The sequence below is a fragment of the Ceratotherium simum genome, chromosome 27, assembly GCF_057802395.1.
Source record: "Ceratotherium simum simum isolate JZ-2026a chromosome 27, ASM5780239v1, whole genome shotgun sequence".
NCBI classification, from domain to species: Eukaryota; Metazoa; Chordata; class Mammalia; order Perissodactyla; family Rhinocerotidae; genus Ceratotherium; species Ceratotherium simum.
Genome location: NC_141926.1, coordinates 4,731,643 through 4,745,662, shown reverse-complemented (window position 1 = coordinate 4,745,662; position 14,020 = coordinate 4,731,643).

Sequence of the window (14,020 nt, the reverse complement as noted above, 5' to 3'; positions counted from 1 at the left end):
CTATTTCCTGTCGGGCTTGTGGGTGGATGCAGGGAGCCTGCGAACCCGGGCAAATGTCGCCCCAGGCCAGAGCCGGCCCTGCGCCAGAAGGGGCCTCCCGCCGCCCCTTTCCAGGCCTGGAATTCTGCTGATCATTTGCATGACTTGCTGAGTCTTGTGCATGCTGCCTTTCCCTGGAGAAGAGCTGCAGTCCTGCGTGGTTGCAGTAATGCTGTATGTGCAGCATCAGGAGGCTGTGGGAGGGTCTCAGTCTGAGGCCCAGGTCACACGCAAGCGCCCCTGGCAGGAGTGACTGATAGAAATGGAAGTTACCATCCAGCAAGCCCCTTCCTTGAGGGGCGTCACTGCACGTCCCTGGGGGGTGAGGGACCCTACGAATGCACCTGCATGGTGGGGCAGTTGGCAGGCCCTCACAGCATCACAGCTGTGTGTACCAGCAGATGCGGCAGGGGGCGCTCCACTTTACGGGCTCACTTAATTCACGGCAATACGCAAAGGATGGCCTCACCCGGTTTTAAAAGTGAGCAAGCTGAGTTCAGAGAGGCTGAGTCCCTTGTCCAAGCCCACACAGTGAGAACGTGGCAGAGCCAGAGTTTGGCCCCAGGGAGTCTTGACCCCAAAGCCCATGTTCTTTCTCTCAAATTTTATAAAGGAAACAAGTTATACTAAAAATAGAAAAATGTTAAAAGCTGGAAACGAAGGGGTCCCATTTCTCATGTCTTTGGGCAAAGAGCTGTCTAAAGAAGATAAATTGCTCTTTGTGTTCTGAAGTGCAGGAGACACGGACTCTTTCAAACCCAGACGGGAAGGAAGTTCATTTAGGGTCATTTGAGGGACTGGTGTGGCGCTTCTGCTGTGTCCCAAGCCCTTTCTGGGGAAGACACAGATGAATCCCGCTCCAGCGCCTGCTGGAGATGGGCAGGCAATCGGACGAGCATCCTGCAGGCACCCACGGAGGAGGGTACAAGGGGCCACCACTCCCCAGCAGGGCCTTCCAGGCTGTCCACCTCCCACCCTCAGAGTGAACAGTCAACAGGATGTGTCCTCAAATCCCACCTTGATGACAGCCCGTCGAGGAGCCTGAGTCACGCGCTGATGCAGGGAGGTGGCCGGGCAGGGTCAGAGGCAGGGCTTGGCAGCCTGCTGCGGGCCAGCCTCACCTGCCAAGAGCCTGCCCGGGCCACCCCAATGATGCAGTCTCTGCAACTCTGCGCCCACGCCGGGCGGACAGAGAAATGTGACCCAGGTGGCAGCCCCCGTCCCCACCAGGTGGCTCAGTTACTCCTCCCTCGTGATTGCCCAAGAACAAGTTGATGTGGCATTTCCTGCCTTATGAATGAAAATGTTGAACCTCGTATTTTTTTATATGCTGAAAAAGTACTTCCAAGGAGGCGGTCACCTAAACCCTGTTTTCCTTGACTGAAAAGGATGCTGACCCCACACCCGTCCACTGATGTGTGAGATCACGCTGTGGGAGAGGCAGAGCGTCCGCCGTACAGAGGTCGAGTTCCTAGGGATTCCTCAGGTGGCAGTGGGAGCCTGGCGCTGGGGTGCACCCAGGAGGGAGAAACGAAAGCACTGAAGGCAGATGCCACCCCTGCTTGCTGCCACTCTGCTGTGGCCTGCATCAGAGGCCCCGGCTGGGAGAGGCTGCCATGGGGCCTTGCCTGCTGGGCGCAAACCCTGGGCCAAAGAAAAGGATGCTACCCCTAGCTTCTCAGAACCCTCTGGCTCTGCCTCTCAGTCCCATCGATTTGGCTGTTCCCGGTGCTGACTTCGGAATAATGCAGGCTTCATCTATGGGAGAAGGGCGTGCTCGCGGCTGGTCAGCCAAGCCCTGCGAGCTGGAGGGAGGGCCACGGCCCGGCCACCCAGTGCGGGACCCAGGAAAGCTGCTCTCCTCCCCCAGCAAGGCACGGTCCATGCCATTAACGTTTTGCCTTCGTTCTGGCCTAAAATTTTTCTTTGTGCTGTATGTTTGTTTAAAAGCCTTGCTGGGCACGAGGATAGAATCAACTACCTGGAGGGATGGTTAGCCTCTTTAAGAGTTAAAAGAAACCACTATTAAAGGGCTTTTAAAACAACAGGAGCATCCATTTACCTACAAATAGTTAATATACTAATTACAAGTCGTTATTTAGACAATAATTCCAATGGCTCAGCAAGCAGTCCAATAAGACAAAGTGGACAATTTTGGTAGTCTGGAAAATACTGAAGTCTGGAAACAACTGATCTAGAGATTCAAAGAGGAAAACACAAACGCCTTCAGTTTGCCCATCACTTGGCGACAATTCCTTTAACAAGTAACTCACCAGGGACGAGGCTTGAGGGTGGCGGAGCTAGACCTGGAATCCAGGTGTTCCCCGCACGGCCCTCTGGGCTACACCGTGGCGAGTCCGCACGACATCCCTGTGGAATGAAAGAGCAAGTCTTCACACGGATTTGTTGCCATGTCTCATTTTTCACCGATTCCGATGGAGTCATCATCGCCCCACGCCACTCAGGGTGGGAGGTGGGACTGTACCTGTGAACACCTGAGGTCATCACGCACATTGTCTTGGTGCATCATTTCTAGGCAGAGTCACCTTTCTGAAGCTCTGCCAGCTCCCTCTCGGGGAGGGAGGGGCCAGTGGGGCAGGCGACGCTCCCTACAACTGCAGCTTCCCTTCCCCAGCTCTCCCTCCCCGTCCAGTCCAACCTGGCCCTCCCTCCCCATCCAGTCCCAGGTGATGGGAAGAAGGCAGCTGGTGGGTCCCAGTGGGAAAAAAAGGTCTCACTTCAGCCCCACCCTGGCTGTTTGTGCAAGCCCATAATGATCCTGCCTCACATGTGTTGGAAGCGCTGCCATTCCTGATGATTTGTACATATATTGTTTTAATTCCATATTTCTGTGTCCAGCAAGATGGGAGACAAAATACCCTGGGAACCGTCCTGCCCCCCGACATCTAGGAAAGTCCCAGGAAGTCACACCAGCAGCCTTTCCAATGCACGGCCGAGCTTGATTGAAAAACAGCAGAGTCTCAAGGCTTCCCCAAAGGAACAGGAAAAAGAAGGCAGGGCAATTTCCAGGTGGTGCACCCCGATGATCTAGGGCAGGACAGGCTGGTGGTCTTTGTCACCAAGGAGCAGGGCGTTTAAGGCCACAGGGGAGCAGATGAATACCGAACAGGTAGAAATGAGACCCCCACATTGAACAGACCCCTTCCTAGGGAAACTAGAAAAAGAATGTTCCAGGAGTAAAGGAGTAAAGGGGGATATCAAGGAAGTTGGTCTGCATTTATACTAACCGTACCATCTCAGAAATCCATGCAAACACTCCAATAAAAGGGGGTGTCAGCTGGGAACACCCAGGGCTCCCGCAGAAGCCCCTGCGAGGGCAACACCGTTGATGGGTACCCTGAAGACCCCTTGGCTAAGCTGTTTCATGGACACAGATTCCAAGTTGCAGAATCTCCAGGGAAAGTTGGCAGATGAATCCACCCAGAATCTTAGCCAGTACAATTGGGCTTAGACTAACTGATAAGTAAAAATGAACAAAGACACTTCAAGGGGAACTGAAAATGTGAAAAGGGAATCAGACATGGCCACGTTTTGATTTTCACCCTCACAGTGCTATGATGTGGGCAAAACGGACATGATTATCCCTATTTTGTGGTAGGAACCTGAGGTCCGGAGAGTTCTGGGACTTGTCAAGGGCCCTGTGTTTATGCCGACCCAGCTGAGGGTTAACGGGTGCGCCGGGAGCGCTGAGGACTCACACACAACCCCCTCACCAGCTGAGGACAGCCTTGTAAAGAGAAGTGACCAGGGAGCTGCTAAGCCTCACTCCTGAGCACGTTTTTCTGAGACGTGGGTTCCGTCAGATACACCTTGGGGAATTGTTCGACATTCAGCCCACGCTGTCGTAAAGGGCTGGTTGGCATTATCTGCTCTAATAATAAAACCATACATATTCATTTTTTTAAAAAAAATCATCAAAGCCGCTGTGCAGTGAAAAATAACAAGTGCCGGGCTTCCACCGAGCAGGCTCTGATGACGGAATTCTTTGTGCAAATGCAGTAATCCACCACGCGTGGGGAGAAAATGGTCTTTTTTTTTTGTCTTAAAAAAAAAATTGATCTAAGAAGTTATGCAAAATTGAAGGAACAGGAAAAAGATGCCATCTATGTGAAGCTCTGTTGTTGCCAGAGCTGTGTTTAGTGTGGGAAATGTGCAGACCGGTGGTGGGGCTGTCTTGCTCCCTGTGGCCGTGTTCCTGAGCCCTGTCGCCTCCCACTAGCATCCATGTGTTAGCAGCTGCAGGGTGGGGGTCTCCTGGACACTGGAGCATCAAGGGCTGTGGACACTCTGGACACACAAGATGCTTCCTCTCTCTCTCCAAATATCTCCAAGAGGGTTTGCCCCATGAGGTCCAGAAACAGACAGATGCCATCTCCTCACCAAAGTTTCTCCTCCCTCCCAAAACAACATAGAGAATAAACCATGGGGGATGCTTCCTACCAGTAGGTTTATAAGACTTAAAGATTCTAGTGACAGGTGACGACAAAGAGAACATCCTTTGGTGTCAGGGAGAGCGAGACTAACTGTTACTGAATGTAATAAATGGGCGTCCTTGAACAGGGGGACATCCAAGAGGCCATTAGAGGAATTGTCCCGGTGCACGAGGCCAAGCAGCAGAGCCGCTGTGCCTGTTGGCCCATCCATGGTATTTAATGAGCTCTGTCCTGGGAAGACCAAGGAAGAGGGAGCCAGGCAGCAGAGATGGTGCCAGATGGGCCCGGGAGGCGTCCTCTCCTTCATCCTGCAGCTCTGGGGCCAGCCACAAGAGTGGAAGCTTCCATTTCCATGAAATATGCAGAACAGGCAAATCCATAGAGCTGGAAAGCAGGTTAGCCGCGCAGGTTAGCAGCTGCCAGGGGCTGGGGGGCGGGGTGGGGCGGGATGAGGAGTGACTGCTAATGGGTATAGGGTTTCTTTTTTGGGGGTGATGAAAATGTTCTGGAACCAGATGGTAGTGATGGTTGTGCAAGATTTTGAGTGTGCTAAATGCCACCGAATTGTACACTTTAAAATAGTCACCTTTACGTTATGTGTATTTTACCACCGTTTAATAAAAGAGATTGACTGATTCATTTAACCACCGGGTGTGTGGCACTCACTGTGGGCCGAACATGGTGTTTATCCACCTGCTTGTCGGTTCATTCATTCGCTCATTGAGTCCACGGTGTTTATTGACTGCCTGCTGTGTGTCAGCACTGGGCAAGGTTCTGGGGTCTCATGAGGAGCAAAATCAATTCTCAGGGGCTTAAACTCAGCAGAGGAGACAGATGTTAGTGGAACAGTCCCACAGGGAACTGAAGGGATCACAGAGCGCCCTGTGTGGCTGGAGGCAGATGCCCAGGGGAAGCAGAGGGACACCAGCTTGGGCAGAACTTTAAGAAGCCTTTGTGTTCTGTTTCTTCTGCAAGAGGAAGGAGTGGCAGAGATGTGCTCCTGTTTGCGCTTGGCCAAGAGGGGCCCTGAGAAGCCAGCGGGGGAAGCGGAGGGGGCACCACAGCTGGTCAGGGATGGCACGTGGGGGGCCACTCCACAGGCACTTAGAGGGCGGGACAGGAAACTTGGAGGAGGAGGCGGGGATGTCAACAGTGACGAGCAGGTGTCTCACTGAGGCAGAACCTGGGAGGAGGGGCCTGGCCCCAGCAGGGACAAGTAAGGCCGCCTGTGAGAGCATCTTGACTGGCCTAAGACGCAAGAAGAGAGAAAAAAGGAAGGAGAAGACCAGGAGAGCAGCTGAGAACCTCTGAAGGCGAAGAGAAAGGACTCCATGGTGGGGATGGCAGAGCTCCAGGCGCTGAGGCAGCCCGTCAGGTGGCTGCCCGTCTTATAAAGTCACACACATGAAGATGGAATTGCGTGACAAACACGCACGGGCCCTAGAAATAGAAGCCTGGGGGGCATTTAGTGCCCGATAGACTGAGTGTCACAAGACACTGGGAAAGGATGTAACGAGTAAATCTTGGGATAGAATTATTAAGTGGGAAGAGACCATGGCGATCAAGCAGAGGCGACCACCGCTGGATTTCACAGAAGAGGAAGGAGGGCTGAGCATCGTCCCCAAGGACACGCCAGCGTGAAGGACAGCACTGGCGCCCACGGACCCTGCCTCTAGCGCACATGACTCTCAGAAGATGTGGGTACAGCACAAGGAGCATCCCACCTGCAGACGAGGGACGGGCTTTGTCACCGCATCTGTAGAATGCGGATCGCTCCTACTGTGAAGGGTTGACGTGGGGGTTGGAGGGATGCATGTGCACAGACATGGCGCCCGGCACACCGTGTGCACTGAACACATAACAGAAACGACAGCTCTTGTTACATAACCAGAGAAGAGACTGCGGAAGAATTCAGTTAGCTTTAAATGCACCTTTCACGCCAAACACATTTAACTTCAGATGAATAAATAGCAAAAGCAAACAAATGAAAAACATACCATAGAGGAAAGCGGTCTGGCAGTTCCTCAACAGTCAAACATAGAACTACTAGATGAGCCAGCAATCCTGCTCCTGCGTATCACTCAAAATAACCAAAGAGAGGCGGCCAAACAAACACCTGTATGTGAACGTTCACAGCAGCACAATTCACAACAGCCGGAGAGCAGAAACAACCAAGTGTCCATCGACAGAAAAATGGATACACAAATTGTGGTCTAGCCAAGCAACGGAATCTTATTCAGCCATAAAAAAGAATGGAGTAGTGATACACGCTACAACATGGATGAACCTCGAAACGTTATGCTCAGTGAAAGAAGCCAGACATAAAAGGTCACATATAGTATGATTCCAGGTATATAAAATGTCCAGAATAGGCAAATCCACCAAGACAGAAAGCAGATTTTAGTGGGTGCTGGGGGTCTGGGGTGGGGAGGAATGGAGACTGACTCCTATGGGTATGGGTTTTCTTTTCAAGTGATGAGAGTGTTCTGAGATTAGGTAGTGGTGATGGTTGCATAACAGTGTGAATGTACTAAAAGCCACCAAATTGTTCACTTCAAAATGGTGACTTTTATGTTATGTGAATTTTACCTCGATTAAAAAGAAACATAGAGAATGAATCAAAAGGAGAGCATGGTAATCCAATCCACCCAGGGCCGGTGATGTTTCCCTTTGTTAAACAAGGTGTGGAGAAAGTGTGGAGGAAAGAGGCGTCCATTCATCCTGCGCCTCTTCCTTATTGAGAGCCTACGCTGTTGGCGAGGAGATGTACAAACACAGTTTAAAATGCTGATACGTCAACAAAGATATTCCTACCTCCCCACTCCTCTGCTTGTGTCACCGTGGCACCGCTGTCTCTCACATGCACGCCCAGGAATCATCTGTACCCACCTTGTTTCTCCAACACCGACCCCATCCCATCCGATCAATCAATCAGAAACCAAATGCCATCCTTTTGCGATCTACATCCAGCTTCTGGCTACTTCCTCCTGGGCCCTGTCTGCAGGACTCTGCGGCTGGTCCTCCCCCTGCTGTGTTGCCTTCTCCTCCATGCCATCCTCACCCACCTTCTGGCCATCTGCTGTGGCTCCCCCTGTGCACCTTCTGGGCTGGGTGACCTGGGACTCGAGACCTAGCCTTCCTCAAGCTCACTTTCCCCTTGTCAAGGCCAGCACACAGATGCCCAGCTCACCAGGCCATTGAGAGGCCTGCCGACCACAGTGTGAGTAAAGCTCCCTCATGGTGTCGGGCGCAGTGAGAGGTGAGGTAAGGTTCCGGGACCTGCCTCACCCAGGTGCTGCCCATGGCTCCCCAGTGCCCTCAAGATTGTCTTGGCATTGAGGGCCCCTCATGTTCCCTCCACATACGTGCTCAGTCTGCGGCCCACTCCGCTGTCTCTTCCTCCTCCATGTTACAGCCCTCCTCTGTGCTCTCAGCCACATGTCCTTGTCCACCTCTATCCTGCCCAAGACCTACTGCCTGAGCGACTCGTGTGCCCACAGCTGTTGCTACCTGAGCTCTCCTCTGGTGCTCTCCAGAGATCCCTCCTCTATTGTGCTGAACCATCATGGGGATCTTGATTGATATGTGTGTGTGGGTGTGTGTGTGTGTCTGTCTGTCTGTCTGAGCTCCCTCAGGACCAAGACCACGTCTTTAGTCCTTCGAGTCCTCTCTGCAAAGATCTGCAGGTTTTTGGGAAACATCTCCTGACTTGGATTAGAGCTTATAGCTCGAACCCCAAAGTTAAGTCAAGTCTAGGGCTGCTGTTTGCACGACGTAAGATGCCCTTTACACCTGAACCCAGGTGTGCACAGGTCCTGCTCCAGCCCAGCCCTCCCGGGCTGGGCTGGGTCTGCTCTTGGGGACCAGAGGCCCTGCCCCTCTTCCTGAGGCTCTGTCCTTCCCACGGAGGCCAGGGCTGTCTTTTTGCAGTGCAGACGTGCTCACTCCACCCCTTAGCTCCAAGGGTGGAGCTCCACCTCCTCAGCCTGGAAAACAATGCCAGACTGTCCCTTTCTGAGATCCCGCTGGTCCCTGATCCCCTGGGCTCTCCCTAGCTTGCCCAGCCTCCTGCGGGGCCTCCTCAGACCCAAGGCCTGTCCATGATGAGCATCACCCCTGCAGTTCTCTGCCCACAGCGCCCCTCCCTCTTCTCTGCACCTGAAAACATCGCTCCTCCCTTCCAGACTCAGATTCAAGTCACCCCTCACAGGAAGTAGTGTCACATGGCGGTTAAGACCTAGGGCTCCAGCTCAGACCGCCTGGTTTCAAATTCGGGCTCCTGTTATCTCACCTCCATGCCTCAGTTTCCCCATGTGTAAGATGGGGTTATTGAAAGTACCTACCTCTCAGAGTCTCCAGGAGGACTGAACAAGCTAACACATACATGTGAAAGCAGAGTGGGGCATGCGGTCCAGCTCCGAGGGCGGCACTGGTGTCATCAGCTCCCTCCAGCCTTCTCAGCGCCTCCCCTGTGCTGTGCAGTCAATGGCTGTCGCAGTTTCGGGTCAGTGTCTCCTTCCCTCACTAGCCCAGGAATTCCTGTGCTGTTCAGTGTCAAAGCCCAGCATGGACTAGGGAACTGGTCAGATGGCGTGGGCTCAATAGACGTTTGTTGGATAATTGAATAAATGAATGAATGAATGAGTGAGTAAACACTGAAATGAGCAATAAAAATCAACATGCAAGTTTCAAGTGAGACTTTGGTTGGCGGCCCAGAATGTGAAGTCACCCCGTTGGTGTAGAACATGGAGTCCTCGTGTGTCTCACCCAGGGAAGGGGCCCTGTCCGTCGGCAGGGCATCACTGGGCTGGATGGAGAAGAGCTCGTCTCCATCTCCAGCAGGGCCTGGGGGCTGACACCTGAGGAGCAGCCCTTGGTGTGGAGGCAGAAATGGGTATGTGCACCTGCCAGGAATGTTCCAGCAGAACCAAAGCCAAGATCACGTGGGTCTGAATATGCATGAATGCACACAGGCGCCCCAGCATTTGCTGCCCCCCGTCTGCGGTGCACTACGTGCAGCGCGTCGTCTCTCATTACTTCCAGTCTCTATTGCAACAGGCCACTCTGTATCTCCATCCTTACCAGCGTTTCTCGCGCCTCCCGGAGCAGGGACTCAGATGCAATTCAGCCAAATCAGTGAGACTTTGGCAGCCCAATCCCTCGACCCCTGAGTTGGGATGTGAGAATGCCTTCCCTGATTCAAAAGCTCCTATTTAAAATAAGTGTGACCTTGGCCTCAAAATCGAGGGTCACGTCACTGTCACATCTGGAGACAGGACACCTCTTCATTCGAGGAAGTTCGAGGCTATTTATCTGGATATCGTATGGATAATAAACACACTTAAAACCAAAGTTCCACATGTTACATTTATTTTAAATCTATAAAGACTGAAACTACTTGAACGAAGGAGCTGGCCTGTGGTTTCTCTGCTGCTCCTGATATTCCTTTGTCACTGACTCACACGCACTCAGCGGGAACTGCCCTTCATTCTCACTCCTGTTTCTTCTCTTTGAGTTCCCCGGAGGCTCGGAGGTCTGCTACACTGGACACCACTTTGTGTCTCTTTTCACTGCACAGAGAAGGCAGTGGCAGTGGCCTTGGAGGCTGAGACCCCTTAGTGGGTTCTTACGACTACTCCCAACTTCGTGTTCGGTTTCTCAGGCTGTTCACTGCACAAGGACACCCAGTTGAGGGGTGAGTGGGGCTGCCATGCATCCTGGTGCAGGGCTGCATCTGCCTGGAAGAGGCATCTTTTTCCAATACACACAGAGGGCCCGTCCAGCCATTGGCAGCCCTGGCTCCCTTGTCCTCCCTGGCGCACCACGGCCCAGCGTGCAGGGACTCACCAAGGCAGCCGCGCTGGGCTGGGAAGTATGAGACCCTCAGCTACACACAAGAAACTAAGTCTGTCCAGTCTGTTAGCAGCCTGAGGGGAGCCGTGCTCTTATTATGGGGAGAGAAGAGCTTGGGGAAAGCTGTGCTCTATTTCACGCTGGGTAAAAGGAGAAGAGAAAACCTGGGCAGACTCAATAGGTGGAGGCCATGAAGATAAACTGGGGTGGGGCTTGCTGGCTCTTCCCCTGGGGGCATTGCTGCCTCTCGGCAGGCACTCGCGTACTTGGCGCACTGGGGGGGGCCTGGCCCACGTCTCACGGTGGGAAACACCGAAGAGGGGCCTTCCACACGTTGCTCCTGTTTTCTTGGGAAAGGCATCCCACACAGCCCACAGCTCACCCACAACGACCTGGAACACAGCTCTCGTGCAGGTGGAGAGCCCCGCGCATTCGTTTTGGAAGACGAGGCCCTTTCCTCTGGTTGTGTGGCAGGCACCCCGCATGCTTTCCGCTCCCTCTGCTGTCTCTCCCACTCTGGGTTTTGGGTTGTTTACCCTCAGTCCCGGGAGGCTCTTTCCCTCCCTCTTCCCCAGCAACCTTAGGGTTTCTAAGTCGTTCCCTCAAGGCCTCCTTCCTGCACGCCTGCCTGGCTGGGTCCCCTGGGGTTTGGTCCTTGGTTGGGCTCACTCCCACAGTCACCTGTCTGTCCCCTCTGAAATGCTAACCACCCTTCTAATTTGTATGGGTGTCTTCCCCAGACAGGAGCCCTGCTGAGCAGCGTCTGTGTCTGAGCTGTCAATCACCCATCCCTGGGGCCAGGGCTGCTGTTACACGCCTGGGAATAATGGAGACCAGATTAGAGGTGAGTTCCCAGGTGCTCCAGCAGCACCCCCCTCCCTTAGGGACATAGATGGACTTTCGTCTGGGTGAGAACACAAGTCAGGGCCTTGAACTGTCATAGCAAAATACTGGTAGCAGGGGCTGGCCTGGTGGCACAGTGTTAAGTTTGCATGCTCCACGTTGGTGGCCCGGGGTTCACAGGTTCGGATCCTGGGCACAGACCTACACACCGCTTATCAAGCCATGCTGTGGCAGACGACCCACATGTAAAGTAGAGGAAAATGGGCACAGATGTTAGTGCAGGGCTAGTCTTCCTCAGCAAAAAAGAGAAAGATTGGCAACGGAGGTTAGCTCAGGGCTAATCTTCCTCACCAAAAAAAAAAAAAAACCAAATTTAGTAGCAAATGCCACACAGCACTCGTGTCCATTAGGCCCACCTAATGGACGCCACCAGGTGGATGAGCGCCACCAGGAATGGGGTGAGATGGCGGGCGCCAGGGCCCACCTCAGACGGCCAACATCGAAAGACGACACAGAATCGAGCATTTACAGACACTTCCAGCCGCCTTTCCTCTGGGAGTTTGAAGCTCTGCTCTTGTATTAAGTTCGATTATGAGAAAAAAAATGACCTCGCTTCAGCTCCCCATGGGAAAAATTTCCCTGAGTTCATATTAATGATGAAACTTCAGCTTTTAATAAGGTCCAATATATAGAAAGATCATAAAGATGATTTGTTTGAAGATTGTTTCCAGTCTTTTAAAAAACACAGCAGCTTTGTCTGCTATTTCACCAAGGACCCTTCAGTGAAGTGTGTAATCAATTCCTCCTCACTATCACGAGGGTTCCTTTCCCACTTGATCCTAAGATGTGACTGTGTTGGGCAGCCCTGGGCTGTTTCCCGGCCGCCTCTTGACTCAGAGGGAAATTCCACACCTGTCCCATTTCAGGGACTTGCTCCCCATGGTTTCTGACCAGTTCTTGGATTTTTGATTGTTCTGGTTTAGTTTACTTTGCTAAGGTCCTTATAAGAAGGGAACTACATCAAGAGGAGTAGAAAAAGAAGCAAATCTGTAAAGCAAAGCGTTTGGATTATGAGGAAAAATAACATTCAGGTAAGAGCAGGCGTTGGCTGACAAAGGGGGTGCTGGGGACCCTTCTAGCTTTTACACGCGTGTCCTAGCGCCCGGGGACCACACGGACGCTAAATTGTTCTCCTGTCTCCCCGGGAGAGGAAGGACTGCCCGGAGTGCTGGCCGGGGGTTAGAGGAGGATGCTACAACAATGAACTTCAAAACAAAACACGCGTGGGCGTTATTTCTTAATTTGTTTTTCATTTTACATGTTTATACTTCCAGCTTGTTTTTTAAGTCAGTTTGCTCTCCTTTCTATTTTTATGGTCAGCATCTGATCCCCACCAGACCTACTGCACTCCTGTACCTTCTCACTCTGTTCGAGCTCGTCACCCCAGTCGGCCAACCCCAGCACGCTGCCAAAATGTTGTTTCTCAGGTACTTTTATAGGTGCTTCACGACGCCCTGACACGTAGAGGAGTCAAGTGGATTCTAGACTCTCATGGAACCTAACTTACTACCCAATGCATAAAGTAGCTTGGCAGAGCCCTTTCTTTCTCCTGCTCCCCACTGTTGTGTTTTTTTTTTTTCTTTTTAATTTTGGCCTTATCCATGATCTATTCAATATTCTCCTAGCTTTTAGTTTATCTGCAGATTTGATCAACATCAGTATGACTTCAAAGTCTTCATTCAAGAAATGGATGTCAAAATTAGTTGAGGCCTGAGAAAGACGGCACAGGAGAGTCGGCCAAAAATGGCCTGGGTCTTCAGCCTCCGTTCTTGAGGCTGGTTCGCAAATGGCTGTGGGGTGCAGAGCTGCATGCTCTGTATGTGCTTCTTCATCTCGCCTGTAAGTACCTTAGCGGAGGCATAGTCAGATTCTGAGTGCTCAGCCTCCTGGGCTATCAATCTGACAGCCAGATCCACAAGAAAACAAGGCTATTGGTTTTCATTCATCCATTCATCCATTCAGCATCCTTCGGGTTCACAGCCGACGCACGGCACCGTGCCAGGTGCCACAGCCCCATTCTGGGGCGCACCTGAGAAGAGCTGCAATCCCCTCCTGGTGTCGGATGCTTTGGGCCCCACCTCCTACCCCCCTGACCTGCATCCTGCCTCAGCCCTGCTCTCCCACCCACTGTGCCCAGGTGCAGCCTGGCAGCACTTTGCCTCAGCGACACCAGGTGTCTCTGCCCTGGGTTTCTCTGCTGCCTTCGCACGGGACTGGACCAACCATTCTGGAACACACGTAAATCTTGAAATGACAGAACATGAATATGCTCCGGGGCAAGCCTTGACCAGTGGTGACAGGAGATGGAGGACCAATACTCCCTTCTTGGTGTCTCCCTTCTCAGAAGCCCCTCCCACCTGTCCTCAGAGGGTCGCCAGCAGGAGAGGCCCCTGGGGCCCACAGCATAACTAGCACAGTACCACACCCTCTGGGGTGTCCCCTTTTTCCCTGTTTCCCTTTTCGCAGTCCCACCTGTTCCCTGGAATTGATCCAACAGTAAACCACCAGGTAGCCAGCTCTTGTTCCTTGGGGAGACCGGGCGGAGGCCTGCCCCAGGGGCTCACAGTCTAGTGGGATGGACAAGGCACCCAACCCGTTACTTACGAAACCATGTGGAGAGTGCTAACGGGGGTATTTCACAAACAAAGCGTGAAGGCACAGATGGAAGAGAGCCCAACTCTGTTAGGGGGTGGCCGTGGGTCAGGGAGAGGTTGACTGGGTCTTGAGTGTCTGTAGAAATAAACAAGGTTGAAGAGGAAGCGGGGGTGGTA